The 14,410-nt window shown below is 56.4% G+C and overlaps 2 long non-coding RNA genes across 7 annotated transcripts; both read right to left on the reverse strand.

Moving 5' to 3' along the window:
* Positions 1-1,434: 1,434 nt before the first annotated feature.
* LOC120389017 lies at positions 1,435-11,351 on the reverse strand. 6 transcript variants are annotated; one of them, XR_005590716.1, is made up of 6 exons: positions 11,225-11,351; positions 7,002-10,519; positions 6,331-6,480; positions 5,289-6,177; positions 2,660-2,817; positions 1,435-2,107 (listed from the first exon to the last, which is right to left on the reverse strand). It is a non-coding gene; the product is annotated as an uncharacterized LOC120389017 (long non-coding RNA). The 6 variants fall into 6 exon arrangements; XR_005590714.1 differs by having other exon boundaries at positions 1,435-2,111; XR_005590717.1 differs by lacking the exons at positions 1,435-2,107; positions 2,660-2,817 and adding an exon at positions 4,216-4,528 and having other exon boundaries at positions 5,289-5,385; positions 5,647-6,177.
* Positions 11,352-11,354: 3 nt separating this feature from the next.
* On the reverse strand, positions 11,355-11,896 carry LOC120389018. Its single transcript, XR_005590718.1, has 3 exons — positions 11,864-11,896; positions 11,524-11,618; positions 11,355-11,376 (listed from the first exon to the last, which is right to left on the reverse strand). It is a non-coding gene; the product is annotated as an uncharacterized LOC120389018 (long non-coding RNA).
* Between the last annotated feature and the right edge of the window lie 2,514 nt (positions 11,897-14,410).

A 14,410-nucleotide genomic window follows, 5' to 3' on the forward strand; every position in this document is an offset into this window, starting at 1 on the left:
CCAGCCCTGGGCTCTTCCTCCCCCTCCCCCACCGGCACCCTCCTTCTGCCCCAGCCCTGGGTCACTGGTGACTTGTCCCCAGGGCGGGTCATTCAGCAGGAATTTTGGATGTGCACAGAACACAGACAGGATTGGTTCCCATATGGTTACAGAACCTCTGTAAAGTGCAACAATTTTCAGCTTGTGTGATTGCAGGATATCTGGATGCATATTATAAGACTGTCCTCCATAAATGAGGAAAAGTCAAGGTGCCTTTATTATTCTTTTGTTCCACTCTTTGTTTCTATGGGGAATTTGCCAATGCAATATCACTGTCTTCCTTTTAAACAACTAAAAAAAAAAAAAGCAATGGCTGTTGAAAATAGCAATTCCAGTCCTAAAAACCACTGGGAAGCATTTCTTGCTCAATTTTATCTACAGCAAGTTACAGTGGGTCAGTATATTTGATTTGGGAGAAATGAAGTAACAGCTGCCCAAACTGAGCTTGAGCACTCCTGACTTTTGAGATGTTCAAATCTGGAAGGCAGGTGCTAGATTCCTTTTCTGAATATTAGCTAAAACTGGAAAGGAAAAGTCAATTTCTGCTTCCAAGGTTCAGAAGTGGAAATCCTCCTACGTGCCTGGTACTGTATCTGAAGCTGCCCAGGTCCAGTAGAGCCTCCCCTCCCTTACTTTTCATTTTAAATTCTGGTGGGATCCACGTACCTCCCTTGCTAGGCTTCAGATAGAGGGGGGCACTGTCCATTTAATCCCCCAATTCCTTCTTTGGGGGCTGCAAGGTGGGGTCACACCAGTATCCCTAAGCCAGTCTGGGGATGTCTTCTGAAGGGGATATCTGGGCCAAAGCCTTCTACCTCTTGGGCACACTTGTTCCCCATTCACAGTGCCACCCCGCTCTAGCAGTGAGTTCAAGCTGCAGCATGAGGTTTCAGCTACCATACTCCCTCCCCTGCTTTCCTGTTGGTAGTGGCTAAGGGAATCCTGGGAAATGTAGTTCTTTCCCTGCTCCAGGGCTGGTTCTATAGGCAGGGAGCTAACCAAGGAACTACAGCTCCCAGGGCCCCCTGTTGGTTCTCAGCTCCCAGGCTCGATCCCTGCTAGCTGCCGCCCCTGCAAATGGGCTGCCCCAAGCAGCTGCTTGCTTTGCTGGTGCCTAGAGCCACCCCTGGGAAGAAGCAGAGACTTCAGTTCAGGAGTTGACCAACTAAGGCACTTATGCTCACACCTTAAGTGAAGGGGACAAGAAGTAAAAAGAACAGGCGAACTTGCGGCACCTTAGAGAGACTAACATTTATTTGAGCATAAGCTTTTGTACACACACACACACACACACACTTGTCCTACCAACTCCAAGAGGCTAATTAATTAGGAGAAAAAATGTTTGTAGTGATACTCAAGATAGCCCTATATAGACAGTTTGACAAGGTGTGAGGATGTCTGTTTTCTAGTAAAATCAGTGTAAGGAAAGGAGAAAACTCAAAAGGTTCCTCCTCGTGCTCACGTATGTGAACCCTAATGCACTTATGCTCAAATAAATGTGTTAGTCTCTAAGGTGCCACAAGGATTCCTGTTCTTTTTGTGGATACAGACTAACACGGCTGCTACTCTGAATCCAGCTATTGTAAAGTTTAGCGTGACAGTAAAGAGACCCCTTTCCAACCCTTCACCACACAAGACAAAGCCACAGTATTTGTCATGAGCTATTTATTTCTACTCTCTTGGCTCCCAAACTGCTTCTCCTCCCTACTGCCGCCAGCCACCTTCGAGTTCTCCCTCTTCTCTCCCCGGCTCTGCTCACTTGATTGCAACAGCTCAGCGGATGGTCCAGCTTTGTGCTTTCGCTTCCATTCTTCTTCACCTCTTTGGGTGGCTGCATTTGCCATTGAGCAGCCTGATGGAAATACCTGAGTCCTCTGTCTAGGCACGCAGGCCCAGCAGCTAAAGCCAAGCCCCGCTGAGAGCAGGGGAGATTAGCCTGGAGTGTCAGGAGTGGAGGCTTGGCCCATGGGGACCCCAGGCACTGCAGCTGCTGCCACCTACGTGGGGAATCCTCCAAAACATCACCAAAGGGCTCTTCCACATTCTGCAAACTGGACTCACGGGCTGCCTGTCTAGGAGAACAGAAACCCTTTGTTAGAGCAGGAGAGTCTCTTCCCACGGCTCCCTGAGGGTCACAGTCAAACACCTGTGAGTCTCTAGGAGGCTCTCAAGGAGTTCCCTGCTCAGTCACTTGGCACCCACCAGCGATAGTCTCTGACAGCGGCATTGCAAAGGGGAGCTCAGCAGATGGTCCCTTCTATGGCTTCCTGAGTGGGAGGGAGGTTGGTCATGTCATTTAAGGCCGAGCTGTCAGAGTCAGGGCTCCTGGGTTCTCTGACTTTGGAAGTGGGTGGAGTCTAGTGGTTGGAGCTGGACTGGGATCAGTACCACGCTTCCTTCCTGCCTCTGTCAGTGACATTGTGTGTGACCTCACAGCCAGTTGCTTTCTATCGCGATGCCCCAGCTAACAGGGATAAAACTGACCCACCTCAGAAGGGTTGGCAGGGGTAACCACCATCATGACTCAAGTTGGAATGAGTTGTGCTCTTGGTAGTGAAGGGCCCAAATTAAGTCCCCATGGATATCCAGGGTGCTGTATTGTGGCCATAGTTTGACTCACCTAGTGTTACAGGCTGTTTATCCCGGTCCTGGCCAGGCGTGATGCATCTGCTCCTGGCCCTCTCTGGCCCTCAGCTCCATCCCACACAAGAACATGGCTCACCAAGGACAATCTATCAGCTCCCATCTGGGGTTCAGCTCCAAGACGGATGGCGAGCCCTAGCCGGACCATAGAAAGACACGGTGGTGTTCTTTGGTGGAAAATGCTACAGCTTCAGCCTCTGCTCCCACCTCCACCCACACGCTAAGGGCTTCCAAAGTGGTCCCTGACCCTAGGTGAACAAAGTAGCTGGGCTGCGGCCAGGGTGGGTGGAATTACTGCGGAGACTGATCCTAAGAGAAGAGCAGATTTCTCCTCTGCTCTAGGGAGATTCCCATCGGAAAAGCAGCTGGGGTGGGGACTTTTTCTTATATAGGTGCCTATTACCCTCACCCCATCCTGTTTTTTCACAATTGCTATCTGGTAACCTTCTGCAAACATGAAAATAAGAACACAATTAAACTGTGTCGGGGAGACTTTTCTCTCATTTTATTAAGACTCCTGCAAGCACTACCCCTCAGCCCTTGAGCAGCAACTAGGACTTTGGGAGCCAAGGGACTGGTGCATCTTGCTGGAGAGCAGAAAAGGGCATTGGAGAAATTGTACAAAAAAGTCAATGTCACGGCTGGGTCAAGGGCAGCCAGACCTACTGGTCAGAGCCAGAGTCCACACTCACATGACAGGAGTCGAGAGTCAGCTGAGTCAGGATACTGAAAGATCATCAGCAAAAGAAACTTGCGATCACAACCACAAATCAGATGCCAGGAAATCAAGCCAGGGGAGCAGCAGCAGAACCAGGCAGCACATGGTCCAGAACAGGGAGCAGCCCTGGCGTTCAGTCAGCTTCCAGTTCCTGCTGCTGTCTTAAGCAGGGCCGGGGGCCAATGAGCTTTCCTGGGACTCCTCCAATAGGACCTCAGGAGTGGAGCCTCAAACTGGGGCTGAACCTCATGGGTCCTAGGTAAGCAATTGTCAACAGGTTTCCAGGTGGAGGGTTGGAGTGTGGCTGCTCCCATGAACCCTGCAGACCCGGGCTGAAGACCCCTGGGTCTTGACAGTGAGTGATCTCTCCCCGCTCAAACCTCCTGCAGCGGAAAACAGTCTCTAGGATCCTGGACACCTCCTCTGAGAATAAAATGAGGATTTCATGATGAGAAAGAGGTCTCTGTACCAGGGCTGGGATCTGGGGACAGGGAAAGCTCCCAACCAGGATATTAAGTGTCAGAGGGGTAGCCGTGTTAGTCTGGTTCTGTAGAAGCAGCAAAGAATCCTGTGGCACCTTATAGACTAACAGACGTTTTGCAGCATGAGCTTTGGGTGAATACCCACTTCTTCGGATGCAAGTAGTGGAAATTTCCAGGGGCAGGTTTATATATGCAAGCAAGAAGCAAGCTAGAGATAACGAGGTTAGTTCAATCAGGGAGGATGAGGCCCTGTTCTAGCAGTTGAGTGAAAACCAAGAGAGGAGAAACTGTTTCTGTAGTTGGCAAGCCATTCACAGTCTTTGTTTAATCCTGAGCTGATGGTGTCAAATTTGCAGATGAACTGGAGCTCAGCAGTTTCTCTTTGAAGTCTGGTCCTGAAGTTTTTTTGCTGCAGGATGGCCACCTTAAGATCTGCTATTGTGTGGCCAGGGAGGTTACAACCAGGATATGTAGCAGGAATCCCCTGTTTGTTGCAAGAGCCCCAAGTGGCAGGACGAGTGAACGGTTCTGACCTCCAGGAGGTGCCTGGGATCTTCTACCTGAGCTTCAATGGGACCCATGTTGCTTGGTTTGACAGGATGAGCTGGGCTGGCTGCAGGATCTGTGTGAGAGGCTGGGACAGAGCCTGAAAGACAGATTTGACAGTCAGGGTTCTGGCACCTCTGAGGGAGAACAGAGGTTCTGAATCCCAAAGAATAAGCAATTGAATCAACTGTACAATCATAAGGTCCATCATAAGGTCCTCTCATGGATTGGTAACTGGTTAAACACTGCTCCGCCCTGACCACTGGTGGCCCAATGGCCCACCGCACCCCTAACTTAGCAGCTCCAGCTACCAAGAGAGCAAGAACCAGAGGCCTTCCTGCTCCTGGGACAGAGGAGCAGGTTGATGATCTAACTGGAGGTGAGCGTTGGCCTTCCCCATGCCCATGGTCTAGACTCCATTCAGGGCAGCGCACAGGAACTGCAATTCCTATTCTGGAGCTAGGGGCGGTTTCAGTTTGCTGGCAGGAGACTGTACATGAGACCCTGCAGTTGCAGGGTGACCCAGGCACTAACATGGGCAGAGGCCTGTGTGGGGAAAGGAGGGCAGGAATTTGGGAATCAAGAGCAGAGGATCAAACACTTTCTCCATGTGGGACAGGATGATCCTCATTTCAAAGATAGAGAAAGTGAGGCACCAGATGGGAGAGTGACCTGGCCAGGATCACGTTACCACTCAGTGGCAGTGCTGCTGTATAACCTGTTCCCTGCTCTCATCACTGCACCCTGCTGCCCCTTCTGTATGACCCCTCCAGCCATCCTCTCCCATAGGCCATCCCCAGCACTCTCCAATACCAGGCTGTTTCCATAATGGAAACAGGCTTGTAACAGAGTTCACTCACCGAGAGGTGCCCCTTCCTGGCAAGGCTGGTCTCACAGCTTTCTTGCTGGGCTAGCGCCCCCGCTGAGAGTCGCTAGGGTACTCTGGCAGCTTTTTGCCTGGGAACTCAGCCCTTCAGCCAGGTGACCGTCTTTTATTCCACTCCTTCCTGGGTCGCGATCACCCCAAACGAAAAGTCCAAAAATGTCTTTAACCGAAACAAGCTCCTCCGTCCCTTCGGGGCTTTTCCTCAGCCTGACTTTGGCTCGGCCTTGCCCTTGCTGGCCTTGGTAGCCTTTTCTATGGCCTTGTATGTCCCCTTCCTGAGAGACCATGGGAGAACTATTCAACCCTGACACCCCCTGACCTTATAACCTAACCCCTGCGTAAGATGTGACTCCACTGTATTCAGTTTTGAAAATTTATAATAAGCGACGCTCGAGGGGGAGGGCCTGGCCTCTCTTTTGCCTCTCAGTTAGGGCTCGTTCTATCCTCAACTTGGCTAGGTCCCAAGCTGTGCAGCCCAGGGGAAAGCACCCTCTTACAGGCCTGCTCTGCCCACTCCTACTGTTATTGGCCTGGGGTCCTTGCTCCTCATTTCAGACCTGGTTTCCAGAGGGGCTGAATACACACAGGCCCCACTGCCTGGAACTGGAGTTTGCTCGTTCTGGTGACTCTGACATTCAGAGGCTGACAGGTGTGGTGAGGGGGCTGGAGAAACCTCACTGCTGAGTGGAAGGAAGTCAAAGAGTTGGGATTCTGGGAGCTGATGGGTTCGTTTTCCCTGCTGTGGGAAGTGGAACTGGCGACCGAGACTACCCGATGCTCTCTTCGTGCCCGAGGGGCTGGAGTCTCCTGCCAGAAATGCTCTCAGGAGTCCAGGTTCAAGGAAGTCTCTGGGGAGCCCCTTCCTAGGAACAAAACCAGGGTGGTACGATGATGGACAAGTCTCTGTCCCAGAGCTGGGAGCCAGAGAAGGGGGAAGCTCCCAGCCAGGCTATGCACTGGGGATGCCATTTCTCCCCCAAGAGACCCACAGGCTCCAAGGAGTAAATGGCTCTTACCTCCATGAGGGAATGGGGTCTTCCATCTAAGCCTCTTTGAGAGCCAGCATTGCTTGCTTTGCTAGGACCAGGTGACCTGTCCCCACTGCCCCCTGACGTGGCTCCGGTACAGGATGCGCCCATCTGGGAAGCTGTGCCAGATCCCAGGGCCTGGAAGATAGTTGGGAAGGAGGTTCCTATTCCTTTCACACCCAGAGACCCCATAGAAGGGCCAAGGGGACAATAAAGGGCAGGAGGTGAAGCTAGCCCTGAGCCTCTGTCCCACTCCCACCTCCTCAAAAGTGGAGCTTTCCAGGCTCCAGTGGGGCTGGGGCTGTGGCCCTGACACAGGGGCCTTTCTGCATCATATGGGGCTGGGAGAGCTCTGCCTGGGCACAGGGGGAATGGGAGGGGGTGTAGACCAAGGAAAGGGGGGTGGGGAGTGGGTGTGAGGGAAAGAGCTCCAGCCTCAGATGAAGGAATTTGGGGAGCAGAGGGAAGGACCCGGCTCCACAGAGAGGGGAGCGAGTTTCTGTAAGTGCCAGGGGGCTCCATTTCCCCTTCCACTAGTTCCCTGTAGGGGTCCCTCGCACTCCCGCTCAGAGGGAGGCCACTCCGGTCCAGACTAGAGTCTGCAGGGTAGCCAGGGGCCCACAATAGGGCTGGACGGTTGTGACCGGGTTGGAACTCACCACCACAGCACCTCCCGCTGGTCGCTCCGGGAATTAGCTCAGTCCATGGGGAGCGCCCTCTGCTGGCAGTGTCCTGTCCATCTCTTGTCCTCCGTTGGTGGCTGGACCCGTGTTGCTCCCTGCTTGACAGCGTCCTTCATCCTCATCCCCTTTTGAGGGTGAAGGGCGGCGGCGGGGGCGGTTAGCAACAGTCCTTGCACCTGCCTCAGTGGCCAACCACAACCCCAAAGTCTAGCCCCTTGTCTCAAGAGCTGGTTGCAATTTGTCTCGGCCACCACATGCCCAGGTGCAGTACTGCTCAGTCTGAGGTGCTGGTCTCCTGCTCTGGAGACACACCTTCCTCCATGAAGTTCTGGGACAGACTGACTGCTGTGCTCCTGGGCAGCCATTATATAGTACCTAGCCTAACCCTGATTGGCTGGCTCTAATCTCGGCCCTGATTGGCTCTCAGTAGGCCCTTCCTTGATTGGCTGCCGGCCTATGCAGCCGTTCTGGGCTACTCTAGCCCCCTCTCACATGGGGGTGGGGCAGCCACCCCACCACCCCCCCCCTTAAGAATGCTCACGGGGGGAAGGAAGGGCGTCCCTATCGCCCCAGCTTCCCTCACAGCTGGGCCCGCAGGGCATCCCTTTCCTCTCGCAGACCCTCCACAGTCTGGAGCAACCTGCTCCGCACCTCTAGGGTCTGGGTTCCCATTGTGGACCGCCCTGGTCCTACGCGGTTCCTACTTCTGTTTGGGTTCCCACATTGGCCCTCCTGGCTCCTATGTGGGTTCCCTCATTTCGGTGGGGCCTCTCTACCCAGCCCCTTTCTCTCTAGGGGCCTCGGTCTTCACCACCCCTTCCCTGGGTGGGGTCTCAGACCGAGCCCTTGTCTCAGACACTCCCCCTTTCTGCCTCAGGGGGCAGTGCCTCTTTAAATGTCCCTCTTTGTGGCAGTGGAAGCACTTTCTGGGTCTTCCACCTGCCACGTCCCTACTCCTGCTTGTTTGGGCCCTGGCCCTTCCTTCTGGGCTGGCCCGGGCCTTGGCAGTCCTGTAGGGGCACTCTCTCTTCAGGTGCCCTGGCTCCCCTCAGACCCAACAAGCAGAGGGTGCCTTTTCTGGGTGGGGCCTCTCTGCCCCCTCCCAGTAGGGACACTCCCTCCTGTAGCGTCCCCGTCACCTACAGGCGAAGCAGTTCAGAGTTCCCAGCCCTGGCCTCTCGCCCATGGGGCCGGATCTCGTTTGGCCTGGGTGCCGACCCCCGCAGCAGCCAGAACAACTCCCTCTGCTGCTCGGCGAGCTGAGCCACCCAGGCCCTCCAATAGAAGTCTCTTTTCTCCACCATTTTGTCTCAGTCTCTCAATGTGACACAATCTGTTTAGTCCTCGCTCTTGCCCCTAGTATCAGGGCGGTCCGCCCGTGACTGCATTCTCCACCACATGTGACGGGGTTGGAGCTCATCACCATGGCGCCTCCCACTGGGCGCTCTGGTAATTAGCTCAGTCTATGGGAAGCGCGCTCTGCTGGCGGTGTCCTGTCCGTCTCTTGTCCTCCCTTGGCGTCTGGACCCGCATTGCTCCCCACTTGACGGTGTCCTTCTACAGGCCACTGCTCTCTGGCAGTGCCCCTTAGTCCATGCTCACCCCCTTCCGGAGGGATTACCAACAGTCCTTGCACCTGCCTCAGTGGCCAACCACAGCCCCCAAAGTCTAACCCATTGTCTCAAGGGCTCGTTGGAAGTTGTCTCAGCCACCACATGGCCAGGTGCAGTACAAGAGGGAAGGGGGGGACCCACGCCTGCCCAGTACTCTGGGTCCCAACCCAGGGACCATCTAGTGGCAGCCCCCCTGCTCTCCCTTTGTCCAACTGTCCCTGGGCCACTTCCCCTCCGGCCCCTCGCACTCTCTAGGCCCTTTCTATCAGGGCCCGGAGTCTGGCAGGTCTTGGGCCGGAGCCCTACTATGCTCCCCATGAGTCTGCCCAGCACTGCTCTGTCCAAGTCCATGGGGAGCGCCCTCTGCTGGCAGTGTCCTGTCCATCTCTTGTCCTCCGTTGGTGGCTGGACCCGTGTTGCTCCCTGCTTGACAGCGTCCTTCATCCTCATCCCCTTTTGAGGGTGAAGGGCGGCGGCGGGGGCGGTTAGCAACAGTCCTTGCACCTGCCTCAGTGGCCAACCACAACCCCAAAGTCTAGCCCCTTGTCTCAAGAGCTGGTTGCAATTTGTCTCGGCCACCACATGCCCAGGTGCAGTACTGCTCAGTCTGAGGTGCTGGTCTCCTGCTCTGGAGACACACCTTCCTCCATGAAGTTCTGGGACAGACTGCCTACTGTGCTCCTGGGCAGCCTTTATATAGGGCCTATCCTAGCCCTGATTGGCTGGCTCTAATCTCGGCCCTGATTAGCTTTCAGTAGGCCCTTCTCTGATTGGCTGCCGGCCTTCACAGCCGCTCTGGCCTACTCAAGCGCCCTCTTGCATGGGCATGGGGCAGTCACCCCACCACAGTCATCAACTGTCGTTACCAGGCTGCGGCCTGGGCTGCAGGGCCGGCTCCAGGCACCAGCGGAGCCAGCACGTGCCTGGGGCGGCACATGCTAAGGGGCGGCAATCCGGCCATTCCTGGGGCAGCAGAGTCCGGGCAGCTTCAGCAGTTTGGGCAGCAGCAGTCCGAGCCGCCTTTTTGTTTTTCCTTGTGGTGGTAAAAATGGTAGAGCCGGCCCTGCCGGGCTGGGGTCGCTCAAGTGGTCAGCCCCCAGCACAGTCTGCCAGAGTGGCTCCGGCCTGGGTGGAACCAAGCAGCCAGCGAGCAAACAGTCTTGACAGGGCTGGCTCTAGCCTGGGTGGGGCCCCGGTGGCCAGCCAACAAACACCCTCCAGGTCAGTGATAAGGGAGCTCCTGTCCTGGGCTAGAGCCTCCTTGCACCACGTAGGGGGTCAGCCACCTGGGATGGGGTGGCAGGGGGAAGCGGGCCCTTGGCTGCCCCTGCGTCGGCGGGGATCCGGCCGCAACATGCCGACTGAGCTGTGCTGGGCTCTGCAGCCGGCTGCTCCAGGGCTGCCCCTGGGCTACTTCCTGCCTCCCCAGGGTTTGGTACCTGCGGCCTCCAGGCCTCTTCCGGCTCCTTGGGGTAAACCGCAGCGGGGACTCCGGGCCAGTCCTCGTCCACGCCTGGGGATCGGGAACAGCCAGGAGCGGGATCCTCTCTGGGCCTCTGGAGAACAGGCCGAGCGTCCTCCTCTCTTGCAGGCTCTCCCCCAACTGTGCAGCACGGCAGGCCTTTTATACTTCCGGCCACGCTCCAGTTCTTAGGGCGAGGGGGGCGGGGCAATATAGGCCCCAGCCTCCAAGAGGCGTGTAGGGGGTCTCTCGCTCTCCCAGTCGGAGGGAGACCACTCAGTCTCACTACACTCCCCGTTTACAGGGAGTGGGAGTAGCTGGTGGCCTCGAAGGCAGAGCTCCTGCACCGCCTCAGGCACTTGGTGCAAGTTGTGGATGATGTGCAGTTGTTGCGTCACCTTATAGGTGACCTCCTCCTGCTGCAAGGGAACGAGGACCCGTCAGAGACTCAGACACCGCTGCGGAATCCGGGGATTAAGGGCATCTGGGACCAGCAGCATTTCCACCCAGCACCCGCCCACCTCTGAGGGATGGAGTCCCACTCCTGACCCCCAGAATGGAGTCTTGTTGTCCTTTCTAGTGACCTCCAGTGCCAACTCCCCTGCTTGTAGGATGAGCTCCTGCCACCTTCCCCCCAGTGCCCCTGACAGCTGTTCCACCTCCAATCCACGGCTCAAGTTCTCAGACCCCTCTCCTCCACTCCCACCCCGGTTGGGCAGGGAAGGGCTCTAGCGCGGCCGGGAGGAGGGATTCTGGCAGCAGTGAAGTGGGATGTGGGGAGGTTGAGATCATTCCCCAAGTCATCCCAGCCACTAATGCTGAAGCCGCAGGTGGTGGCTCGGGTGACAGGAGAGGCTGGCAGAGGGCACTTAGAGGACTCTGCTGCCCTTCCCAAGAACATAAGTCCATGATGAGGCAATACTTGGTAACGAGCTGGGCTGGAGCTGCTCCGGGGACAAGCTTGCTCCTCCTGCCCATAGAGGTGAATTCATCTCCCTTCCCAGTAGCACCTGCTCGCTTTCATTCCCCACCAGTCGCCTTGCTGCCATGCCGGCCAATGGCCGGAGGATGGGAATGAGGCCTGGGCCCCGCCCCAATCTCCGGAGACTAATGCAGCTGCTCACCTTGTCCCCCAGCAGCTGCTGGGCTTGCCCCAGCAGGGAGTAAGTGAGGAGCAGCCCAGCCTGGCTGACACGCAGCCGGGGGTTGTGCATGGCCAGCACTGCCGTCCGCAGGAAGAAGCGCCTCTGCCCTCCGAGAATAACTTTCCAAAGACCTGAAACCAAACGGACGTGAGGCTTCAGCAAATTGCCCAGAAGCAGGCTCCAAATCCTGGACTAGAACGGCAACTCGGTCTAGTGGCTCCAGGAGGCAGCCACCCGCACTGCCCGAGCTGTGCCATGCCCTGGCACAGCAGCCTTACCTCCCCGACCCTGGCTGTGTTTTTATAGCCGAGGAGCCTGCTGTCCTCATGCCAGTCTCGGAGCCACAGCTCTTCGGCCTCGTGGATGGTCAGGTCTGGGAAAGAGACACACACACATTTGTCATTCTGGTTGCAGGGCTTGTGTCCTTCCAATCCCATTGGTGGCTGCACAGTGGGCAGAGTCCTCGCTGTGTGCCCGGCCCAACAGAATTGCAGGGGCTGGTGTAGAACACAGAAAGAGAGAGAGAGACTCGTCCTCCAGCCGGGGTCACTTGGAGACAAATTGACTGCGGGGGTCTCACTCATCTAGCGGGGGCCATTTCCCAGCTGGGTTCCTTACCCCTCTGGTGCAGCAACAGTTGGTAGAGCCGGAAAACCTCCCTGGCCTGCCGGCTGATGTCCTTGTCTGGGTCACCGATGGACAGAGCCAGCTGTGCCACGTGGTGACCCATCTCGGGGAATTCGGCTGAGTTCTAATGGACAGAAGAGAGAGAGGGGACTCCATCAGCATTTTCCTGTCAGCTCCCAGTCCCCGCCTGGGCCAGGACTCCTTCCCCTCAGCCCCTCGGCAGGAGATGCTAGAGGATAGGAGCTAGAGCTAGACTCTTAATTTTCTCTGCCTGCAAGCAAGCCTGGAGCACAGGGATGTGGGCAGGGCCCTCCATGAGGATTTGCTTCCCCAGCTGCTCCAGGATGACAGGAAGGCATGAACCTGAAGCAGGCTCCCCTTAAAAGCGAGAGTCGCCACTTCGCCATAGGGTGACCAGAACTTGACTCAAGCCAGGCTCATTCTCTGCTCTGACTCTGCCTCCCCAAGAGGATCACTCCTAACCCACAGCCCCTGCAGCAGCAGATCCTACAGCCCCTTGGAGCCAGCCCACCCCCGCCTGGAGTCAGGAAGCTGGGGTCAGAGGCCACTTACGTCGAAGTCAGGGAGGGTGATGATGGAGGTGAGCAGGGTTGCGCTGCTCCTAATGGCCCTGGCTCTCTCGCGCGACACCCTGGACACCATCCAGTAGTTAATGTGCTGTGGGGAAAGGAGGCAGCTCAGCATGAATGGGCGGGTGCATGTGTTGTGCTAATGAGCCCCTCCCCATCCCCGGGGGCTGAGACATTGTATGCGGGTGGAATATCTGATTCATTGATCGCAGAGCTTTAGAAGGGGATTGTTGCCCTCAGGACGATGCTTGTATCCTGCAGGTCACAACTTGTCATTGTCTCTCTAGATTGGGACAATGCTCAGTGGCGGGGCTGGTCCCATCCTCCCTGAACTCCTGATTCCTGAACAGCTCACCAGGAAGGAGACAGACCCCTCACCCCTCCCTGGCTCTCAAGTCCTTGGTTGGGTGAAGGGACTGAGTGGGAGCACAATCCCCCCAGGAATCTCGGGGCCTGTCAGACAGAGACAAGGGCTGATTCTCTGGGGCCCTCCTGTTTCTCTAGGAACGAGCCTGTGACTCTTCTCTGAGGACCATCTTCTGGATCTCACAGGAGGGGTTCAGACTCTCACTCCCCAAGCCAGCCAGGGGCCCCCTGGTTAGTGCTCAACAGAGCCAGGCAGAGCTCTGGCTTGAAGTCCCAGCTCCTTCCTCTGTCCTTCAAGGAGGAAGGGCCTGACACCGCACTGCACTGACTGCCCTGCAGTAATGTGTGTTGCTGTAGTGTGCTGAACCTGGCATTGTTTGTTTGCACCATGCTATGAACACACACATTTTTGAGCAAAGACGCCCCACTGGGGGCGCAGCTAGGAGGACAGACTGCAAAATGGATGGAAGAGTTAAGGTAAAATTGCCCCCACCCCTCTCATCAGGCTCACCTCCAAGATGTAGTGGAGCTTGTTGGTATCTGGGGACTTTGCCAGCAGGTTCCCCAGCATGGCGTCCAGGAGGTCTGGCATGACCCTATGCAGATCCTGCAAAGCAAGGGAGAGCCATGGGTCAGACTTAGGGAAAGTGGGGCTACACATGATGCAGGATGGGAAGAGGGGTCTCTGGGAAGCACTGGTGAGACCCCCAAACACATATCCTGGCCTCTCTCATTCTCATCCCACTGCAGGCAATTAGCAAGGATTCGTGGCAGGATAAGAGCTGGCTCCTCAATCCATGATTTAGCTGATCTACCTGGACTTGGGTGGTGTCCGTCCGCGTGTCCAGGGTGAAAACGGCATGCAGGGCAGCTCGGAGGAGGTGGGTCTCCAGCTCCGGCTCCAAGGCAGGTGTCATGGTGCTGGCAAGAGAGAGGAGCCGGTATTAGACTGTGCAGTGCGGGGGTGGGACTGGCACCGACATGGACGTGAAACTTCAGGGAAATAGGCAGAGGCTGGCGAGAACGGAAACTGAGGCACCGAACCAGGGAACGATAAGGCCAAGGTTTCCCAGACAGGCAATGGCAAGGCAGGAATGGTGCCTGTTCCCTGAACCCTGCTGCCCCTCCTGTATCTGATCCTGGGAGTCAGCCTCTCCCCAAAGCCATTGCAATGTTACTGGAGTGAAAAGAACAGAGCAGCCAGGAGAGGGAGTGACCCTTCCTGCCACCTCTGCCAGAGGAGCCACCCTTGGGAGGTGACCTGGGAGTGGGAGGGGCAGTGACTCCCAGCCATGGGCCTGAGCAGCACCAGGGTTAGGGGAACCGGGCAAGAGGGTCTCGGTACCTCAGGTTGGCCACAGCGATCAGGCAGTTGGCCAGGACGGCGCCGGGCGGAGAGTCATCAGGAAGCTCCTCAATGAGCTCCTGGGAGAGACAAAGGAGACAAAGGAGCAGGTGAGATTTGGGCCTCACTGACACTTCCCAAGGAGGAGATTACACAGCCAGGGCCCCACACAACCAGCAGGATCCCCCCAGCTGCCTCCCGCTCTTCCGATTCCTGCCCACTAGTTCTCCCGTCTCT

The sequence above is a fragment of the Mauremys reevesii genome, linkage group 23 (assembly GCF_016161935.1).
Source record: "Mauremys reevesii isolate NIE-2019 linkage group 23, ASM1616193v1, whole genome shotgun sequence".
Lineage (NCBI taxonomy): Eukaryota > Metazoa > Chordata > Testudines > Geoemydidae > Mauremys > Mauremys reevesii.